Source organism: Xenopus laevis, chromosome 3S (genome assembly GCF_017654675.1).
Source record: "Xenopus laevis strain J_2021 chromosome 3S, Xenopus_laevis_v10.1, whole genome shotgun sequence".
Taxonomy (NCBI): Eukaryota; Metazoa; Chordata; class Amphibia; order Anura; family Pipidae; genus Xenopus; species Xenopus laevis.
Window position 1 is genome coordinate 105,282,219 of NC_054376.1, and position 23,860 is coordinate 105,306,078.

General features: G+C 37.5%; 1 long non-coding RNA gene across 1 annotated transcript; it reads right to left on the reverse strand.

The window, feature by feature from the left end:
• Window positions 1–4,618: 4,618 nt before the first annotated feature.
• On the reverse strand, window positions 4,619–12,865 carry LOC108713248. The gene is made up of 5 exons (XR_001935134.2): window positions 12,708–12,865; window positions 8,728–8,860; window positions 8,014–8,163; window positions 7,029–7,097; window positions 4,619–5,089 (listed from the first exon to the last, which is right to left on the reverse strand). It is a non-coding gene; the product is annotated as an uncharacterized LOC108713248 (long non-coding RNA).
• Between the last annotated feature and the right edge of the window lie 10,995 nt (window positions 12,866–23,860).

Genomic DNA, 23,860 nt, shown 5'->3' on the forward strand with positions numbered 1-23,860 from the left:
CATAGAGAATACATATTCATAATTTGAATTTTACTAATTTGAATTATACTAATGGCATCTTAAATAGAATTACAATATATGGCTAAAACCTCTTCTAAAAACAAGTCCTAAGTTGGAACATATTAAATAGAGAAGTTGTGGTGAATTATGTGGGGGAATGCTTATATGCTCTACTTCAGGGATCCCCAACCTTCTGAACCCGTGAGCAACATTGAGAAGTAAAAGGAGTTGGGGAGCAACACAAGCATGAAAAATGTTTTTGGACTGCCAAAAAAGTGCTGTGATTGGCCATTTGGTAGCCCCTATGTGGACCGGTAACCTACATTGAGGCTCTGTTTGGCAGTACATCTGTTTTTTAAGCAACTAAAACTTGCCTCCAAGCCGGGAATTCAAAAATAAGCTCCTGCTTTGAGGCCACTGGGAGCAACATCCAAGTGGTTGGAGAGCAACATGTGGCTCACGAGCTACTGGTTGGGGATCACTGCAGTCTACTTGATAACATGAAGTCCTTTTTGGGAGATCTCTGTATGCCTATTTCCTTTACTAAACATTCCTTGAAAACCATTCTGAAGGCTGGTTCTGGCCTTGATAAAACTATAGCAGAGGGATTGCTTCAGCAACTATATCTGAAAAACCTTTTTATAGAGGGTTATTTATCAAGGTCCAAATTTATCTCAGTATTTATAAGTTAGAAATCCGAGCAACTCCGATTGCCCGAATGGACCTTATTTATGAAGAAAAAAGACAGAAACCACAAACTCATCGGATATCAGTACAGACATCAGCGCAGACACTGGAACCTTCCCCATTGAGCTTTTAGATGCTGGGGGTTTCAGATTCTGAGTTTTTAGACCATTGGACTTTAATAAAGTCCCTCTGAAAACTACGAATTATTCGAGGTTCGGATATTCGGACCTTGATCAATAACCCCCATAATGTTAAGTTGTCCTTAACCAAAACTGTGTACACAAAGAGGAAATGGCACATAAAATTAAGAACACTACTGCATTATATCAACCTACACCACTCTGCATCCATAGTCTGACTACTGCTGCTGAAATTATATAGTAGTTGCTGATTAAGGCTGCAAATATGACAGCTATTTTATTACTGGCAATTAATTCTTCAACACAGGATTGTGAGTGCATTCGCCTACAACATGGCGATTGTTTTGTTCAATTCTTTTTTATATAATACTTATATAATAATATCTAATCCCTTATATAATACTGGTTCTGTGCTGACAATGAATAATCTGTATTTTTCAGTAAGTATTATTTAATGTATAATGCCCATGCTTGCATAATGCAAAACACATTGTGCAAATTTTAATCTATTATTACTGTATATCAAGGGTTGATAAAATACAACTTTTAATTCTGAGGCATGCCTAGTTGCTACAATTGGTATCCCAAAACCAGAACAATCCCCAAGGTCCCAGTCATGGCTCATTCTTCCACCTATAATAGCCACCTTTGGCTTCAGGAGGAGCCCTCCACTACTCGGGTGCCCCCAGTTTTTAGTGTGAGAGGACCAGGGTAGGATTCTGGATAGGCATGGGAACTGCAGGTGGTACAGGAAATTGAGAACAAGAAGTGTAGTCGGAATCAAAGGCCGGGTCAAACATCAAACGGGCAGAGCGGTACAGTATCAGGAGGTCAAAGGCCGGGTTAGAATACCAATAATACAGCATCAAGACAGAATCCGAAAGAGTGTTCAAAGTATAGGCAGAGGTCGGAACAGGCAAAACAAGACTTGGTCAGGATCAGGCAGGGTCAAGAACAAATTAGAAGGACTCAGAATCGCAAATAGACCTCTACGTTGGACAATGCACAAAAGGCACCTGCGCCTTTAAATATTAGAATTTCGCACCCGCACAATGACATCAGACGCAACTGTGGCGAATATAGCCGGAATTGGCTGAAGACATGTGAAAAGCCAGAAGATGCAGCGCACAAACTAGGAAGGTGCCGGAGGAAGCAGACACGGCAGGCGTCCCCAATGCACCCCCACTAGACCACCAGGCAAGTTTCTCACACTAGTTCAACAATATCAAAAGTAACCAATGCAGGCTTATCTTTTGTGTGCACTCATACAAAGATTTGTGTGCGTAGACATAGGTGGGTTCAAAGTATTTCTAAATTAAGGGGGTTATTTATTAGTCTGAATGCCAAAAACTTAATCCGAAGATTTTGTGGTTTCAGGCAAAAATCCAGTAAAAAATCCAGAACTAACCCATGCAGATTTGGTCAGATTTTGATAAATATTGTTACTAAATCTTCTCTGCACACCACAATTTGTGTGCTAGCCTCAAAATGTATGTGCCTAAGGCCAAGGGCAGATGGATTGTTGGCTCTACTACTCTCGGCCTGTGTAATTTTTTTTAGGCTGAGAAAAGCGGATCTGCACCATACCCCATCTCCATTGATATGTATGAGATCTGCTTGTGTGCAGTCCTAGACAGCGGAGAGGAGGTCTTGCCAAAAGCAGGCATTTTTCTGCTTGACTAATCTGTGTGTTGACTTCACGCAAGTGATCTTATTCAAATAAATGGAGCAGCAAAGACAACGCTCCTTCTGTCCTTGGCCTTATGGCTCATACTAAGAGATGTCATTTTCAGCCATAGTATACCTAACTGATGGTTGAAGAAGAACCCAGCTACAGACCCAGCAAATTCTATTTACTCCCCATGTCAGTGCCTCTTTAATTTGGGGGGAAAAAGATGAACATTTTGCAAAATGAGAACATTGTGCAGTTTAATGGAAAGCAGATGTTTTTGATCATTTCAACTAAAGATAACAATCACTTACATAAAAAAACACTTTGATAAAATATGCAATTATAATGTTGCTACAAAAAAGATAAACTTCATTCATTGTGTACAATTTGTTCATTTATTGAATGGAAAAATGCACGAGCATTCCCTGTAAAATGATTTTCATATATTTTTAAGCCGACAGTTTAGTATTGAATTCTGGAAAACAATTAGCGTTGATTTTTCCTGTTCTGTTTTATTCCAGACCTTTGTCTTTGTTCATTTTTTACACTCCAAATATGTTAGAGAACACCATGATAAAGTTCTCTACTCATGACGACCTGTCCTTAAATAGGAAAAGATGTTCCAGACAATGCTAAAGTTTGAGATTACTTTTGCCCCAGATCTTAAAATTTACAATTTATTCTGTTTATAACATCAAAGCTTTAAAGTCTACACATTTAAGATCTGAGCAGAGATCACTGTTTGTACAGGCAGACAGTATGAGTAAATGGTATAGAGGAAGGCAGGTCCGGACTGAGAATTAAAATAGGCCCTGGAATTTCAGGTACACAGAGGCCCAATCAGCCCACACAGAGGTCCATAAAACCCCTACCAGCCCACTAAATACTGAATTGCTATGGGACCTTATAGCAGCCCCTCTGGCATTTGCCAGAACCCACAGATTGCCAGTCCGGGCCTGGAGGAAGGTGAAGAGGAACATTGGCTCCTCTGGAAAGTTCACGTTTTCATCTGTCTTTATATGTCAAACCAGCCTGATCCTATGTATTTCATAGGAAATGCATATCATCTGGGTGACCATACATGCACCAGGAAAAATATATGATCTTATCTGTACATATATGGCCAGCTTAATTCATGTCGGTACCATCTTTAAGTGCAAGTTCACCTTGAACTGAACTTTAAGTTGATATGGTTTTGGTATATTAAGAGTATTTAAAGTTTGCGTTTGTTAGTGTGGGGCAAATCAGTCCCATTTTACTTTGCAGAAAAACTTACAAAATGCAATCTATAATCCTTTTTCACAGCAACTTTATTCAAACAGTACAGTTTTTATTACAATACATTGGAGTTTATGGGTGTTTTTTTGTGGTGAAACCTGGGGAAAGATTTCACTCATTTAGAAGGTCATCTTTGGTCAGAGATCAAGTTGTGTTACAGACACCTGTAACTCTGCCCTGGTGTTTAGAATGAGGGAGGCCTAGATGCAAATTTCCTATACAAGCCCTTAGTGGAAAGTGCATGTGAGAATGACTGCTCTAGGGAGAGGCAAAATAAACTTTAAACAGAACCTGAACAAAACTCATCATTCATGTTCCTTAAAGGGTTACTGTGACGGGACAAAATGCATGACGCATCATTTAATAGTGTTGCTCCAGCAGAATTCTGCACTGAAATCCGTTTCTCAAAAGAGCAAACAGATTTTTTTTTATGCTTTTGAAATCTGACATGGGGCTAGACATATTGTCAGTTTTCCAGGAGTCCCCAGTCATGTGAATTGTGCTCTGAAAAATTTCAGTCAGTCTTTACTGCTGTACTGCAAGTTGGAGTGATATAACCCCCCTCCCTTCCCCCCCAGCAGCCGAACAACAGAACAATGGGAAGGTAACCAGATAACAGCTCCCTAACACAAGATAACAGCTGCCTGGTAGATCTAAGAACAGCGCTCAATAGTAAAATCCAGATCCCACTGAGACACATTCAGTTACATTAAGTAGGAGAAACAACAGCCTGCCAGAAAGCAGTTACATCCTGGCTCTTTCTAAAAGCACATGACCAGGCAAAATGACCTGAAATGGCTGCCTACACAACAATTATAACTAAAAATAATACACTTGCTGGTTCAGGAATGAAATTTTATATTGTAGAGTGAATTATTTGCAGTGTAAACATTGTAATTTAGAAATAAAAACTACATCATAAAAATCATGACAGAATCCCTATAAGTTTCCATTCAGGTTCAAACATATTTTTCCTTGACAGAAACACCTCATTGAGAATGACCCCTTATATGATGTTTATCCAGGGAGTGGTCACATTACCATTTTGAAGCCAGAAAGGATTTTTACTCCTGAGTAGCAAATTGAAAAAAATGTTCTAAGCCCATGCAAATTAGTGGTTGTTTTCTATGTATAGAAAAATAAATTATATTCAAAACGAATAAGGAGAATAAGGAGAGGATGTGAACTAAATTTCATACTGAGCCATACATGTATTAATTGCTGTTCTCATTACATTTACATTTCTCGCTCCTAAATTTCTGGTGCTTTTTTTGGCTGCATGTTGGTTCTAGTTCTTCCATCTTCACAACAGCTACAAAAAAGCAAAGTGGTGATCATGCCTCTATCCCTATAAAATATGTGTTACTGCAGATCATGACAATTCAATTTCTTTTCAGAAAAGCCGTTTTCCATAATTCTAATTATTCTGCAATGGATTTTCTTTAGAATAAAAAGAAAAACCAGATTTCAACAGGCACAGAACTACCAAGCACAATGGACATTTATTTGTGTAGCAATGTTGGTAATGGCAATACTGCCTTGCAATGAAATGGTTCCTATAATTTAATATCCTTGTTTCCCATGCTTGTTTAGAAGGTTCCCCCTATTCTATTCAGAACTGCTTTACTTTAAACACATTGGTAAGTTTTTTAGTGCTAAATGTATGGTTCCTTAATAGCAATGCTGTATTTCAACAAGTTTTTTTCCCACCCCTTCTGGAATTTCCTTTGGTTGTTGTAGAAACATTGTGATGACTACTTGATTATCGTGTTAAGGTTCAATATATATAATGAGTTTTAAATTCAACAGAGTTGGCTGGAATCAATCCTGGCTGTTTTCAAACAGCTGACTCTAATTATCAACTAACTGTGGTCAGTTTGTTGACTAAGTAACTAAGCAGTTACTTTTTTTACATGGGTGATGTGGGTGTTGGCTAATGTATTGATAATTTAAAAAGCGTGGTATGTGTTCATTCTGGTCCCCCTCTGTCTAAAATTAATTTTTGTTTAATGACCAGAAACCATTTAGTCATCATTAAGGGAAATCACTGTATATGGGAAAGCCTATCCATTATAACACTAGAGTACAAGTAGGGTGAAAATTAATATGGAGAAAAACAACAGCAGCTGCAGTGGGAGTTAGTGGTGCTACAAAAAAACAGGAAACACTTTCATATTTCTTTGCCATGTCAAAACAAACAAGTTTTTCTTTTATATATGCCAATATCACTTTAAGTCATAAAATTAGACTTAGGCATTATGGGCAAAGAATGTAGAGAAAGCCATTTCTATGACTGCTCTCTTATCCTCTGAATAATGGAATCTTTATTTTAATATCATTTCTACGGTTTTACACAATTAGGCAGGTTTCCAGTACAAGAGAAAAGCTATTTGGGTCTGACATTGGTTTTCAAGAAGCCTGAGAAAACTGTGTCAGCTATTTGCCTGGTGGGTGTGTAGTGGGCAGAAATCTATGTATGAAAGCAAGAAATGGCAAACTGCAACATTTCTGCAGCCTTCTAATTGTGTGTTTATGACAAGCATATTAAAATGCCCACATGAACCTCATTAGTCCTGTTATGGCCACAGGATCCTTAGCTATTATCATTAGCACCAATAAATATTCTTTGACCTTGTGATTTGCTCCAATAGCTGACACATTGTCTTATAATATATGCCAGCCCTATTTAGAAATAGTTATATATAGCTTTCAACAGAGATAGAGAAAGGGATAGATAATGTACATAGAAAGTTTGTAATTATACCAATTCTGGTTCCATGTCCTCATATTTTTCAAGGAGTTCAGTTGTTTTCCAACCCAACCTCTATAGTGATCTGTACATCACATCTACAGTGTTATATAAATTTTGATTTAATACTGTAGTTTATGCATGAATAGTAACCCATATCAACCTGTTATTTCCTCATTGTATAAGAGCACAGCACTTTGTTTATTCATGAATTTATGATCCAACATGGACATTTAAGGGGTTATTTATTAAAGTCTGAATGTTGAAAAAATTTTAATATAAATTTTGAATTTTTAGTGGGAAAAAAACTAAATTTTTTTGCTATTTATTAAAGCCCAATGCTTAAAAAAGTCAGAATCTAAAAAATCCAGCATCTCAGACCTCCGGAGTTTGTTAAAAAACATAAAGAGTAGGAGCCAAAGGCCAGTGTGGGCACTACCACAGTAGATGGAATTTCAATAATATGTAAAAAAAAATAGTATAAAGAGGAGGACATACTCACAGTTCACCCCAGTCCACAGGTGCATATCCATGAAAAAGCAATAGTTGTGAGTCCCTCCAAAAAATCAGCCTTGGGTAAACAAAAGTACAAAAGCATTTATTAGGACATAATGGATAGAGGCCTAACGCGTTTTGTGCCTGTTGGGGCACTTACTCATAGGCTGTATATTAGTTGTATATTAGTCAGTGGGAGAGGTCCCTATCCTATTTGGAAGTTTCTGTGGTCTGTGCTGGAATTAGCCAGAAAATCTGACTATTTCGGACTTTTCAGGGCAAAAATCCGAAGAATTCTGGCTTTTTTTTTGATTTTAACCAGTTTTTCCCCAATCCAATTAAATCGTACTTTTTAAATAATATATAAGTTCAAATCGTGGATTCTAGTTTGGTCGACTTTTTAATTTAAAAAAAATCAGATAAATTCAGATTTTGATTAATAACCCCCTAAAAGTCAACTAACTCAGTGGCTACAATGAATTAATGCGGTGGTGTAACTAGATATTTCTGGGCCCCACAGCAAGTTATTTTTCAGGCCCCCAAAATGTCTGGAGGCTGACCTGTTTTACCAATATTTATTGAAATTATATATGAATTAGGGTCTCATGGGGCCCCTTAGCTCCTGGGGCCCCCTGAAGCCGCAGGGTCTGCTTCCTCTATAGTTACACCCCTGAATTAAAGCCACACTAAGGGGACCATCCCATTACAGCAATTAATTGTTTTTAAACTGAAATGGTATAACTATCTATGTTTATGAATTTTGGTAGAAGATTAGTTTATGATGAATCTAGAGATGTGATTCGTGCTAATGAATTACCTGTTTTCAAAGAGTAATATAGTTATTATTTTTTTAAGCTTACATTACTGAATGTGTTTTTGATGCACATTCCTTAGTCCTATCTGGCACAAATAACCATGTTTTCTAATTCATTCTAAACAATCTAAGTATACATCCCTATGCACTTAAACCATTTTGTCCAGCAAAAAATTACCATACATAGCTTTAACATTGTTACTTTCATTGCCATTCTGACCCATGTTTCACACAGATGTATACGCATAGCCATTCTATCCCACGAGTTCTGCCTAGTCCGTCTTCAGCTTTTCAACCATTGAATCAATCGCAAGCATTTTGTTTATTCCTGGTAACAGTAAACAGTAAACATTAGTAAGTCTTTGAAATTTTCTTCCTAGAACACTAGAAACAGTCCTCAGTTCCAAAAAGAGTATATTTCTTAATTCCAATTATATTTGTAGGCAGATAGATCAATCATGGGACAACCACCTTATAATCTAACTATACTTCTTACTGGATATGCTTAAAATATAGACTAATTGACCAAATCATAAAAGGTCAGGGAAGTAGAGGAGTCTTTACTGTTGAAACTTTAATTATAATTGTGAGAGTAAAATACATTTAAATAGGTTCCTTTTGTAAATAATGTATTTCATTTTTGCACTTGTGCTAGGCAGTTTGGTTTTATTCAGTTTCAAATATCAGCAATTTTACTTAATAATGTAAAGCTACAGTGAAGTTGTTTCCTGCTTTGCCAAACTTTTAACAACTCATTAAATTCAGCAAAAACTTGCAGTGATGTAAAGAATGGCTTTCAGGTAGGATCTGGGGCCACTATAGTATTTATTATGAATGCTAGAATTTCAGCAAACTACGAAGAATTCCTTTTTGTCAGTAAAATGAACAGTACCTCAAAAGATGATGGGAATTTCTTCTTACACACGTTATTTGAGCATTTTAAAATCACTGTAGGCATTGCAGTCCTGCAGGGTACTGGAGTTGTAGCTGTCTTCCTCTCTGCTGTGTTCCTGTGGAAAACTGAACTGAAGATACATTTCTGGATAAGAGATCTTTCCATGAGTTGAGTCACCATAAGAGATACAGTATACAAACTTTTTTGCTTGGAATAGTTGCTTTGGTACAATTTTTTTGGGAATCTACACTAACATTTTGCCATGTGGTCTGTTTTTCCCAAAAAAATTGCAGCCTGTTGCACAAATAGCTAGTGTCTGCTCCCTAGCCTTTTATATCAACCAATGGCTGTCCAGTGTTTGGAAGATATGGGCTTCATGGGAGCATTTTTATGAAGTACAGCTAATGTATATTGAATATACTATTGCAGGGCTAAAAATGCCTTAACCACATAATTTCACCTTCTCTTTAATGCTAGTGGATTTTGGCAAAATTTAAATTGTCTGAAATTTTTGTATTCTTATGCACTTTGCACCATAAAAGGGAGGAAGGCCCAGTGCTCATTTTTCGAGTTCAGAGGCCTGCTGCATGCCCATTGAAACCCGTTAGTCAGAGCTTTATCCAAGAGGAGGGGTGGAGGCACATATGTATCCTTCCCCCCGTTCAACCCCTAACTTGCATATTATTCAGATGTGAATTGGGCCCTGTAAGGACAGGGCTATCTGTGTCTCCTTATGTTGTGGTCTGCAGAATACAGTTACTCTGGGGCTCAAGTACTTCTAAAGTGAGCACTAAGCATGTACTGTACACTTGTGCTCATTAGTGCTTTAGTACCGGGTTATAGTAAATTACCATTACTGTCTTATTCCAGATAAATGAAACCATAAAAAAACAAGAAATGCCCCATTTACTTTAATAGTGCACAATGCCTGTAAGTGGCTGAAAAAGCAATAGATAGGAAGTGGCTACCAATTATTATGAAAATCATTAGCCTTGAGCCTTTCTCTCTCCTTATGTATACAGTATGTTTTTAATCGTTGGATTAATAAAAGATGGATTTCAACACTGAATGAATTTTCCGTGTCTGCTGAAACCAAGTGGGATTCTTGTGCGCCTTTCAAGTCTTTTCTACCACTGTTGTAGCCATGGCCGGAAAGGTTTGTGATATTACCACTAGCTTCATGTGATTGGATTTCCCCGTGTGAGATTCGGATCCTCCTTATTAAAGACTTATTAAAGCCAGTTTTTGAATAAAGTATAAATGAATATCTCTGCACTGTAAAATGCATGTGTGAATGGATGGGAATGAATCTAAAAGTGTTCAGATGGATGTAAGCATACAAGTATAACTGATCCCAGCAAAGATTCTGTACAGTCCTTTCTAATCCGAGGGATGGCGATATAATCATTATTTAATAAATACAGTTAACATTGTAAAATATTCTTCAGGAAGTAACAACTAAGAAAATTATAAGCAATTTTTCAAGTGTGTCAAATGCATAGTCGCCAGAACTGGATAGGACAGGCTTGCTAGAATAACACTGTATTATAGCAATGGAACTTTATAAATCACCTGCAAAACAAAACTCAAACTTTTAATGGGGATTTACATTTAAAAACAATATTTTGAGACTATAATTCTGTGTAACTTTCCAATATATAATAATGTTGCATTCTCTGTTTTAAAAACCTATTTATCAATGTAATTGCTGATCAATGCAGAATCTGTCACTTGCTGTTCTTGGCACTGCTGATTCAGACTATTAAATCATTAAGAAGCCAGCTTAAATTTAAATCTAAGGAACTTTTAAATAGACATAAATTTAAGCATTTCAATGATTTTAAAATCTATCTGTAAATGTTACTGCTAATCAGTTTTTGTAATTTATTTAATTTTGAATATATAAATTATGGTTCAGATTCATTTCAGTCTATATTGGACTATTCAGAATTTGATTGAATCCAAAAATTGTTAAGGGTACCCCTAAATAAAGTGTCTGCAAGTTTTATATTTAAAGAGAAATTGGTACTGTTTATGATTGCTGCAATTTTGCTTAAAGATGTATAACTCCATTCTTATTTTGGTTGAACTTGGAAACCATTTGCATGCCAGTAGGGGTCATCAGTCAGCAAGGGTTTTCCATGTTGGCCAATCAGCTGTATAGTAACTGTATGGTCTTAAGTTACTTGTGTAGTAACACATCAGCAGGTAGCATTTGCTGGTTAGCTGAAACATCTGATTGGCTGCTATGGGACCCTAAATGCAGAAAGACTTTTTATTAAATTACCATTTTATTTGTATTGCTGCCTACTGTAGTGTAATTCTGGGGTCTTGGGTTCAGGGTTGACCAGGGCATTATCTAAATGAATATCTACTACCAGTTAAACATGAAAGCAAAGAGCTGTTTGGTTTCCATGGGCATCTACACTGGTGAGATAAATCAGACCACAACTAACCCATTTTTTGGCATTTTTTCCCATTAAAGCAAACAATAATTCCAAGGTTCCTCTAGTGCAGGGATCCCCAACCTTTAGAACCCGTGAGCAACATTCAGAAGTAAAAGGAGTTGGGGAGCAACACTAGCATGAAAAATGTTCCTGGGTGCCAAATAAAGGCTGTGTCTGCCATTTTGTAGCCCCTGTGTGGATTGTCAAACTACATTGAGGCTCTGTTTGGCAGTGCACCTGGTTTTTATGCAGCCAAAAATTGCCTATAAGTCTGGAATTTAAAAATAAGCACCTGCTTTGAGGCCACTGGGAGCAACATCTAAGGGTTTGGAGAGCAACATGTTGCTCACGAGCTACTGGTTGGGGATCACTGCTCTAGTGGCTTGCATTCATGGGAGTGGCTAATATTGCTATTGATGCCACATGCATTGGCTTGCCAGAAGTTATACCATACCCACTAGGAGTCAATTTTTTATCATATATATAATTACACATGTTTTTTCATAAAAACTCATACTGACTAATCCCAGTTGGAATCCCAAAACTCCAGATAAACCATGATTGGAAGATGGGGAACATGTTTTTCCAAAACTCTGCCTTGGAATCTATGGGGTCTTGAGATCCCCAATATGAGACCATGTGCTGAGGTTAGCATGCATTTCATAAATTGGTAGTTCATTTTCTCCCATATTGAAGCATCACTCACAAGCTGCATTTGATGCTACATCGCAATTGCAATTACTCTGGAATTCCTAAGAAAATTTGAAAAATGAGTGATTGGAGTACTTTACTTTGAAAATGAGTTCTCAAAGGAGAAGGAGAGGCTAAAAGTAAGTAAGCTTTATCAGAAATGTCTATATAAATACACCAGTAAACCCTCAAAGTAATGCTGCTTTGAGTCCTCTGTCGAAAGAAACACCACATTTCTTTCCTTCTATTGTGTACACATGGACTTCTGTATCAGACTTCCTGTTTTAAGCATACACCTCCAGGGCAGGGCTTGAGCATGCTCATTTTGCTTATATGGCAGCTTCTATCCTAAACAAACAGAGACAGTGTCTAGAGCTGTTTACTCAGGGATGGTAAAGCATTCTGCATAATAAATATTGTGGCTAATCTGTTGGCAATAAACTGTCGTGGAGCTTTCCTTCTCTTTCAAGGCTTCAGGGACTATGCCCAATTATACCTTGTCTTATAACTGATCCAAATTATGTTTATACCTACAGTGCAGTTTATACCAGCAGAACATTCAGCCCTGCAATTTATTTTTTCTTGTAAGAAATCAAATTTTTCCTAGAAAGCCATTCTACATATTTTAACATCGGGAACAAACACATCCTCAAATAGAGTCAATTAGTGCAGTAATCTATGTTTTATTCATTGCAAGGCTTCCATTGATTGCTATACTGTCTTATCTTTAGGAGTAAAATGATTTTTGGCAACTGACTTGTCTTTAAGACTGGAGACAAACAAACTGTTCTAGCCAAAAGACGAAGGAATGAGAAGCAGGAAACAGCTTGCATTGCTCACCATTCAAGGCCAAATTAGTAGGTTTCTCCTGGGGGTGGATGTTACTATCTGCATCTGAAGATCCCACTTCCCTTTATTCTGAAGCGTTTGTTCCTTTCCTGACCTCAGACCTGCAGCATCCCATTCTTCTAATGTCACAGGGAGTGAAGGTTTTTCTCTGGCTGTGTATTAGAACAAAGCAAAGTTATCATTCTGAATAACATGTGGGTGGCAAATTTGTTCTCCATGTTATAATTAAACATTTGAGCAAAGCTTTCCATTCATGCAAGTATTATTTTTCCCACTGACTGCCTGTGGGCTGCTGAACACCTCGTCACAGCAGAATACACATACTGTATATATATATATATATATATATATATATATATATATATATATATATATATATATATATATATATAGATATATATATATATATATATAGATATATATATATAACAGCACATAGTTTATGAGATTTGATTGAATGCCAAGGTCAGGATTAAGATCCCACCATAGATACTGTCTTTAATGATTTTACATCACAAAATCTTGATATTTGTTCTTCAATTTAGAAGTGTCGTGCTTGCTTTTCCCCCCAGCCCTTTAGAGAAATGATTCCACTTTTAGATTTCTTACTATCAGTTATTGACTAAACTATCTATCACTCCTAGAGTGATCTATGAAAGAGTATAGCTATCCACTTTACTAGGGCCTAAGCACCTAGTTTCCACTACCCATTCCCTTCCTGCCTGCTTGGTAAGGGCTAAAGCAATGGACCCAGACCGCATGGTTAGACCTTTATAATATAGCACAGTGCCATCTACAGTACACTGTGAGAATAACACGGGCTTACATAAGCAGAGCAGTGTCACAAGTCCCTATTAGGACCCATTTAGGCATCTAAACCCTTTAAGATTTGCCTGCCAATATTATGTGAGGGTGTCTAAATTATCACATCCCTACACATACATCTGATAACTATTAGTCATTACCCGTGAGCCACATTCAAATGTAAAAAGATTTGGGGAGCAACACAAGCATGAAAAAGTTCCTTGGGGTGCCAAATAAGGGCTGTGATTGGCTATTTGGTAGCCCCTATTTAGACTGGCAGCCTACAGGAGGCTCTGCTTGGCACTATACTTAGTTTTTATGCAATTAAAACTAACTTCCAAGCCTGGAATTCAAAAATAATCACCTGGTTTGAGGACACTGAGAGCAACATCCAAGGGGTTGGAGAGCAACATGTTGCTCACGAGCTACTGGTTGGGGATCACTGTTTTACATAGTCAATTCCTTGCCTCTGATGTGGAGCCCATTCCAGATATACTTACTTCTGCCTCTCTGCAGTTCTGGGATAAGGTTTTGACTAGGCTTCTTAACCCAGAGTACAGTAAAGCTGTCACTAAATGATATGGCTACAGGGAATTTCCTATATTATATCACCATTACAGCAGAAACCCTAAGCATATTGCAAAATTCCTATATTAGTAACTGCACTCCTCTGTCATGTTTTATTTTGGAATCACAGTAAAATGCAATGCACAGACACAACATGATCAATAAGTGAATGAACCTTCCTTACTTTCTTTATAGATGAAGTATAGTGATGCTGTAGGCGGAAAACTGGTTCACAAACAAGTGTCAAAGGTGTGGGCACAATCACTTAATGACATAATTTGGAATTCTAATAATAGGTTTCACCAAAACCTCTGTCCCTTATTTCCCCCGCAGATAATAATATGTTCCTGCACTGTGTTATTATTTATGCTGCAATGTATTCACCAGCATAGGAGACAAAGTAAGCACAAAAACCTATAAATGTATATACTTGCAATACAGCAAAGTCAAGGTGCCCTAAACAGGAAATATACAAGTCATTTCACACTGAAATGATGAGCTTAAACTATTTGTATTGTTATTTTCCTTACTTTACAATGCAGATGGACCAATGTATAGTTAAATATACTTCCCCTATGCTACAAAGTACATACAGTAATGTACTTTATATAATTCAGTAGAACTGAATATTATTGCCCATAGTGCAAATTGATTTTCCAGTCCATTCTATTTTAATTTCCTTCAACACTTCGGTAATCATTGCACAATGTAAGAGGTGGCACAAGGACAGAAAATTGCCATGAACACTGTTCAGTTTGGAGTGTCTATAGCAGCACACTTCTAACACATGGAAGCTCGGCGCTGTAGCACATCAATCTCTGCTCTCCTTGGGCAATGGTTTTGGTGTACTAGGTATGTCTATGATTTGTAGCTGTTTGACAAAGGATACTGCATTCCCTAATATCTACCAGCACTAGTTGTTTCATAAAGTTACATAGTTAAGTTGGGTTGAAAAAAGACCAAAGTCCATCAAGTTCAACCCCTCCAAATGAAACCCAGAGCACATACTTACACCCCCCCCACTGAAACTATATATATAGAGAGAGAGAGAGAGAGAGAGAGAGAGAGAGAGAGAGAGAGATGAAGAAGCTCGCACTCACAGGACTTATAAGGTCAAAAAAGGTGTTTATTTGGATCAAAAATCGACTAACGTTTCGGCTTGCACTCAAGCCTTTCTCTTTGAGAAAGGCTTGAGTGCAAGCTGAAACATTAGTCGATTTTTGATATATATATATAGTGGTGTGAAGGATCAGCACTCTCCCATTAGTTTAGTGAATGAAGTGTTGTTTTATTGAATACACAACATTAGATCCAACGTTTCGGTCCCACTTGGGGACCTTTTTCATCCTTGCACCCCTGCTATAACAAGAAAAGAGTGCGGACACCAGCAACCATTTTATATATATATATATACCTATATATATATCTATATCTATATATATATATATAGACAAACGCTCACACTCTGATCCAGTCTTGGAGATACTGTGGGTGCTGGGTCAAAGCTTCAGCATACAATCATTGGATAAGGACCCGCACTCCAATGTATATATATATATATATATATATATATATATATATATATATATATATATATATATATATATACTGTTCCAATATCTATATTAAATGTAGATTTAAATATCACTATAGCCTTGAATATTATGCTTGTCCAAGAAATCATCCAAGCCACTCTTAAAGGCAATAAAAGAATAACAATAACATCCAGCAGATCCACTTACACTGCTGCAAATAAAAGTTATTTTTCTCCCACTGGCGATCTATAATGCCCTCTAATATACTTAGAAAGAGTAAATATGTCCACTGGCAAGCATCTTTTCTCCAGGGAAAGGCAACCCAACCTTAACACCTACCTTCATAATTTAGATTTCATCCCTCTAACCAGTTTAGTTGCAAGTCTCTGCACTCACTCCAGCTCACTGATATCCTTCTTAGGGACTGAAGCCCTAAACTGGGGTCTATAAAGAGTCAAAATATGTTTTCATCCCTTGAGTTAATGCCCTTTATTTGCTTTAGTAGCCACAGAATGACACTGCCTGAAATTAGACAACTTGTTATCTACAAAAACACTGCCATTTAGGGGGTTATTTAGTAAGCTTCAAAATTTTTCTAGTTGGACTGTTAAAGGGGAAAATACAATTTTTGCATGTAAAAAAAACTCTAGTCCAATGGTGTTAAAAGTCAGATGTAAACAGTACTCCAACTCAGACCTGCCGAGAACATGTAAAAGTCAATGGCAGATGGCATGTTACCAATTGGAAGATTTTCTGAATTGCGCTGGGTTTTTGAAAAAAATCATTGCTTTCTGGAGATTTTACGTAACAATCGTAGCTTTCGTGTGCAAAATCCAGTAAAACGTAGGATTCAGTATTTTTGACAGTTTTACGGTGACATTTTCCGCATATGAAAAAATTATGAAATTTATTGATAAATAGGGTGGAAAATATATTTGCAGTCGTTTTCAGAAAATAGTGAGCACTTTTCAGATTTTGATAAATAAACCCCTTAGTGTATAACTTGCAATTATATTATTTCTGCCAAAGTGCATAACCTGCATTTATCAACATTGATCCTCATTTTCCAGTTTGCTGCCCTGTTTTCCAACTTAGACAAATCACTCTGCAAAGTGGCAGCATCCTGCATGGAACCTATAGTTCTGCACAATTTAGTATCATCTGCAAAAATAGAAACAGTATTTTCAATGCCCACCTCCAGGTCATTAATAAACAAGATGAAAAGCAAGGGACCTAGTACAGAGCCCTGCGGTACTCCACTAACAACACTGGTCCAATTAGAAAATGTTCCATTTACCACAACTCTTTGTCATGTATCTTTTAGCCAGTTCTCTATCCAGGTACAAATTCTAGGTCCCAGGCCAACATTCCTTAATTTGATAAGTAAACATCTGTGTCTGTGTCATACAATTTGGGGATTTTATACAATAGATATTGGTCAGTATACTATCTCACTATTGCTGCCTCTTTGAGCTTTCTCTAATTAACTAATAACATTTTTACTTTCCTCTTTCATTTACCTAATGGTGACTTGACTTGTGGCAGTGCTATTTGTGTGTAATTACACAGTGATTGGTCACCTAGCAATCATTTTGGTGCCGATTTTAGTCATATATGGAGTTTCAGAACAGCTCTGTTTATTACTTGTTTATATTCTCTTGATGAAGGTCCCAGTAAAGGACGAAAACATTGAGTATTCTGCATGTGGTTTGTATCTAAATAAACCTCTTTTGCTATTTTTTCAAATCCTAAGAGAGTACACCAGCATTGTGTATGTATATATATATATATATATATATATATATATATATATATATATATATATTACACACAGGCTCAATATAACTGAATGAAGTGGTCCAGAATGCTAGATGTACGATAATTTTAGAAATAAATAAAAATGTCTTTAATATAAATGGGTTCTACTGAATGCATATCACCAGTGAATAGATAGTTTAAAAATTTTTAAAAAACGGTCTGTAATTAGCATGGTTCTTTTTAACGCTCAATAAAGTATGTCCATACCTGGGATAAAAATCGTACAAATCATCAGTGAGGGTCCTCAAAAAATTGGGTGCAATTGTCATGTCTTCTTAGGGGCATATTTATTATGCTGTGTAAACAGCAGGATAATAAACTGCACATCGGCAGGCTTCACTGTGTAAAAAATAGCATAAAAAAGCTCAAAATATTTATGCATTTTGACTTCCGCCGCTCAATCTGGTGTTCACATGGTGTAAAATTACACACCTTGATAAGCTTGCCATTTATTTTACAAATCTTTTTACACCCATTTTTTTGGTGAATTTCATTTTACACCGCATAATAAATATGCCCCTTTATGTACATAAAAAGAGTTTATAACAAAGAGAAAAGATGCAGGCTGTGTTGGGTTGATGAGGAAGGTGAACTTGAATCCATCATTCATAACTGTCTGTAATCAATACAGTCTGTAGTCAAGAAAGCCATACTATAGTGAGTCTCATTTGATACAGAAGGAATGTATAATTGTTTTGGGAAGCAAAATTTAAAAGTCAAACAAATTATATGAAAAAGCGAACCAACCGTACTGTGACACATTTAAATATTAGTATATATTTATATATCAGTGTCCAATACAAGGAATGTACTTGTTATCCACCGTCTGTAGCTTAGTTTCTACAGACAGTTTGCATCTTGCCTGAATGAGCCATCATCTGGACAAGAGACAGAACAGAAAGTAAAGTGTGTTTAGTCAGTAAGTGCTTTTTAAAAGCAACTAAAAATAGCTTCTTAACTGTTGCCATTTCTTTTACCAAACTGGATAAAAAAATGAAGCAGTTTCGGCTCCATTTATAGACAAAATAAAAACTTTCCTTATCATTGTATTGCAGTGCACAGTGAACGTATTATAAACAATTCGACTTCAAAATTAGAAACCTGATTAATCTATCATAGATGACAGAAGGAACAGAAAATTACTAGTTTCAGAATGAAAAGGATATCCCTGTTGCTAGATCTTTCGAAGGACATTAAAAAAGTTTGACTTCCTCCTCTATGTGTGCATTTAATTGAGAGAATTTATAGAGTGGGTAACTCAGTTGGCAAAGTAAAAATAGGTGTGGAATTCAAAACATAAAGACCTTTGACTTGCCCATTTCCCCCTCAGAGATGAATTGTTGCCACAAGAAACCACTAAGAGAACAATGGCATATGCATTGTAACACAAAAGGATTTCATACCTTTTCTCTTGGAACTATGATGATGACGGCAATTGAGTTTATTCCTCAAAAACATGGTTTTTGATACTTTACCTATGGATGGATTGGAGGAAATCTGATGTCATTCCAGTATTTAAAAAGGGATTACTATATCAGCCTGGCAATTAAAGGCCAGTAAGTTTGACTTCTGTGCTGGGCTTGAAGACTTGTTAAAGGAGAACTAAACCCCCTTCCTAATAAAAACCCCACCCTCCATAGTCACCCCTTCCTGCTGCCCCTGCACAGGTAGGGGGGACTATGGAGGGTAGGGGGTAAAAGTTTTTATTATCAAGGGGGTTTTCCCTCTAAATATTAAGAAGGTCTTTTTTACCTTGAGAATTGTACAGGCTGATACATTAGATAGCTTTAAGAAGTGGTTGGATGGCTTTTTAGCAAGTGAGGGAATACAGAGTTATGGAAGATAGCTCATAGTACAAGTTGATCCAGGGACTAGTCCGATTGCCATTTTGGAGTCAGGAAGGAATATTTCCCCCACTGAGGTAATTGGAGAGGTTTCAACTAGGGGTTTTTGCATTCCTCTGGATAAACTAGCAGTTAGGCAGGTTATATATAGATTTAAAAGGTTGAAGGATGTGTGTCTTTTTTCAACCTAACTGCATATGTTACTATGTTGTTTTAAAGAGATCCATTAGATGCAGACTTTCATTTTTGCCCAGCTGACTATTGCTATTGTAACAGACATTTACTCTGCAACCTTTTTTTTTAGACCAATGACCCATGGCAAAACGAAGGCAATAAATCAACTTCATATCATACATTGGCACTGTGCTTTTAATAACCCCAGCACATACCTAGTGTTTATACTGATACAATAATGTCAATAACTTTTATATTTATACACAAAAACTATGCCAAGAATAATTCCTACACATTAAAAACAGTCATAAAATAATGCTAAATGGTTCAAAATGATGCCCCTTAGGGCCCAAACATAGAGCAATTGTAACTGTAGAATATACAGGTGCAGGCTGGGAAAGTCAGATTTGCAGTTGTTATTTTACACTGCTTCAGACCTTTGTAAGTGAGTTCTGGCGGAAGTTGCTAAAAAAAATGCACTTAAAAACACGCCATTTTTACGCCATTTTTTAAACAGCGTTGGGTGGTGAATTATTCTGCTATTTTTTACACCACAAAATAGATTTGTCTGTATAAGTTCTACTTAGGTGAATGCTATCCTCACAGTGATGTCTCATGAGTATAAGTTGACATATTATTTGCAGTCAATGTTATTCTCAGAGCCCTAGGCTCCTAGGCCGCGCGGTCCTAGCGCCCACAGCTCTCTAGTGAGCACAGGCACACTGCGCGCCTAGGAATTTGCCGCCCTGGGCCGGGCCTTTGTGGCCTAGCCACAAATACGGGTCTGGTTATTCTGTGACCTCCTTTGTGGCTTGTTCTAAATAAAACTGTTATGGTTAAGTTATAAGAAACATTGACACCTATTCTTGTGAGAAACTAAAGAGTGCAGTTTAATAGTACTCGACTCACGCTCATGCCTGAGAGAGCTTGTAGGAGAAGGAAAGTATTTTTTTTTTGCTTGGGGGTGCCAAAAGCTAGGCACCCCAAGTGATTGTATTTATTTACCTGACACTCCGGGCCAGTGCTCCTATCAGCAGAAAACTGCACCAGTCGGGGTCTGCCAGCGAGCACCACGGATTGATCCTTTTCCGGGTTCTTCTACTTAAACGAAAAAGCCAGCTATTTCATCCTACTGTGAATGCGTCTGCCCCAGGAAATATGAAAAAGCAAAGAAGATGATTGCTCAGCGGTTCTCGCTGGCAGAACCCAGGGTTGGTGCAGTTTTCTGCTGATTGGAGCACCGGCCCAGGGTGTCAGGTAAGTAAATACAACCACTTGGGGGTGCCTAACTTTTGGCATCCTCAAGTTAAAAAGACTTTCCCTTTCCTTTATCTGGCGCAAATATAAGGTAAAGCTCATAGTTTTGGAGAAAATGGTAGCTTTAATTTACTATAGCGTATATTTTTTGTTTGTTTTTAATGTACTTATATCCATATTCTATAGAACACAATACATCCATATGATGAGATGTCTTGATGCATTTTATAAGCTGCCCTTCATACATGGAGCACGTTTTAGCAAACACCTCCTCAATTTAATATTTGGTCATGCATGTCTGCCAGTCTCTCTGCTTTTGTAAGGCTGTAGATTTAATCTGTTAGCAGATTCATTTTTAGAAAAAACATTGCGTAAGACATCCGTACATGAAAAGACAAACTGTAGTTTCCATGGAGACCTGAAGCCACAACCTCCTGAACGGACAAGAGCTAAACTTGTAATGGCTTTTTTTTTTTTTCATTTGGAACATTATCAGCCACAGTTAAAGGGGACCTGTCACCCAGACATAAAAAGCTGTATAATAAAAGTCCTTTTCAAATTAAACATGAAATACGAATTATTTTTTTTTTATTGAAACATTCATAGCTGTTGTAAACTCATTTAAAAATCTCAGCTGTCAATCAAATTGTCACGACCGGCACCCAATACCAGAACAAGTGCCAAGCACCCTGGTCTCGGCTTCACCAGTAGTGTGACGACCGTTGGGCTTCGGGAGGAGCCCTCAGCTTACTTGGGTGCCACCTGGACTTAACGAGAGGTGCAAGGCGAGATGTTCTGGCTGGCGAAGGGGCACGGCTGTTAGCAGAGTCTTTTGGGCCGAAGGTCACGGTACAAATGGAGCAAGCAAGAGAATCGTCAGACAGGCTGGGTCGAGGCAGGCAGATATCAAGAATCGTCAGGCAGGCAAGGGTCAAACCGGGTTGTCAATCAAGGGGTTAAGCAGGAGAGTTGTCGTAGGCAGGCTAAGGTCAGGATACAGAGTTCAGAGTAGTCAGGATACAGGCAGGGTCAAACACAGGTTATCAGACAGACAAGATTCAGATCAGATGCACTAGGCTCAGGAAACCACAAGAAACAAGTTCTATCATGGGCAAGTAACAGTACACTGAATGGGCCTTAAATAGTATTCAAAATTCGCGCCAAAACGTGTGCAAAAACGCGCTGGCGCAAACACGCCAGCGCGCCTGCGCCTTTAAGAGGCGCACAGGCGCGCCACGCACGCCCTAATAACAAAGATGGCGCCTAGGAGACACGAGGCGGGCATCCCCGTCGGTGGAGCGGCGGCCGACCCCGCCGTGCAGGTAATTTTATTACACAAATATTGCCTGTCTCTCCTCTATGCCTTATATATAGAGGCGGGACATACAATTACTTTCACTTTCCATTCCGCACTTCCTAGATGTCACTACTCTTCCCACATTCCCCCTCTCTCTATACCATTTAATTGTGTAGACAGTTCATGGGGATGGTCATCAGGTCCCCCATTCTGGTGCACAAGTAAGATTCTGAGATGATGCAAGGCTTGCCATCTACAAAATGGCTCCTGCATGTTTGCTATAATTATAAAATCCAAGACTGATGGAAACAAGATTCATATCTTTTATACAGTGTAATTAAGAGTTGACTAACATGTTAAAATAGGATTTGGAATATTTAAAGGTGCCCTTTAATTTATGGATAGCTGACATTTCGTTCAGTGCCTCATTCTTTCTGTTATATTGTATCCTTTATGGGCTAGGTACATAAGTGGTTATTCACACGGAAATTTGGAATCTTTTTCTCATATTTTTCATATATAGGTACATGCCACCTGGCTCACTCTCATTCATTGTCATTCGGTAGAGAATACATTGGTACATTATAAACAAATGGTCATTTCAGTCATGTTTTTCACCAGGAAACCAGATGTAATGAAACAAGCCCAGATCTGGAGAAGCTGATGGTTATAATAAACGAGAACTATTAAAGGGAGAGAAGAAAGGGGATGCTGTTTTCCTGCATGAATAATTTAATATAGACACCTCTCACTTCACTAATTCATCTAATTTTCAACTAAATTTCATCTCTTGAAAAACTGCTAGTGCCAAATGTGTGGGGGGCAGCACTACTGTTTCTGTAAATCATCAGAACAATGTTGTTGCTAAGAAACATAAATGAAGTAAACATGATTAAAAGCACACTATCTGAGGCAGCTATCAAAATCCTGTATTCTGAGCTTTCTGGATAGTGGGTTTCCCGGATAATAGATTCCATACCTGTAATAAGAAAAAATAAAATAAATTCTTTAAAATAAATTCTTTATTGGTTGCTTAGGAATGGGTATCTCCCTTGCTGCAACTATTATTCTCCTAAAAACTGCCACCAGATAACAACGGCCATCTACCAAACCAATAAAAATTATGGGGGTGGTTTAGTGATTCATGAACATCAGACCAGCTTACCATACTCTATATGCATCTCTTGCTTATCTTACGTTAACAGTCAATGCATAACACCCACTGTAACAACAAATAATGGAAGTCAACAACAAACTCACTGTGTCTTCTATAACCTATCCGTCTCACCCTAACCAGGTTGGTGTCTCTGCTCCTATAACCTTCAAAATATATTATAGATATTTAGCTTAATTAGTTCTTCACTGCAGCCACAACTAACCTAAAGCTTGATGGTCACTTTGCATTTCCATTGCATTATGTTAATATCAGATAGTTTGGGGAGTTTTCACAAAAGTGGTGATGCTGAGACAAAATAAAAACGGTAGATAGATTTGTCGTATTTTGCTCCATACTCACAAACCTCCACTTCTGTGAATTTGGCTTTTAAATGAGAACTAAACCCTAAAAATTAATATGGCTAAAAATGCCATATTTTATATAATGAACTTATTACACCAGCCTTAAATTTCAGCTTGTCAATAGCAGCAGTGGGCTCTGAGCAGCTGTTAAGAAGCTAAGCTTAGGGGTCATCTCAAATTATCAAGCAGAAAATGAGGTTTGTCTGTAATATAAGCTGATATTTCTAGTCTACTTTTTTAGATAAGCTTTAGTTCTCCTTTAAAGGAAATAGGTGATAAAGCATGTGTTCTGCTATATTGGCCTTTAAAATAGGCAGGGAATCTCTTCTT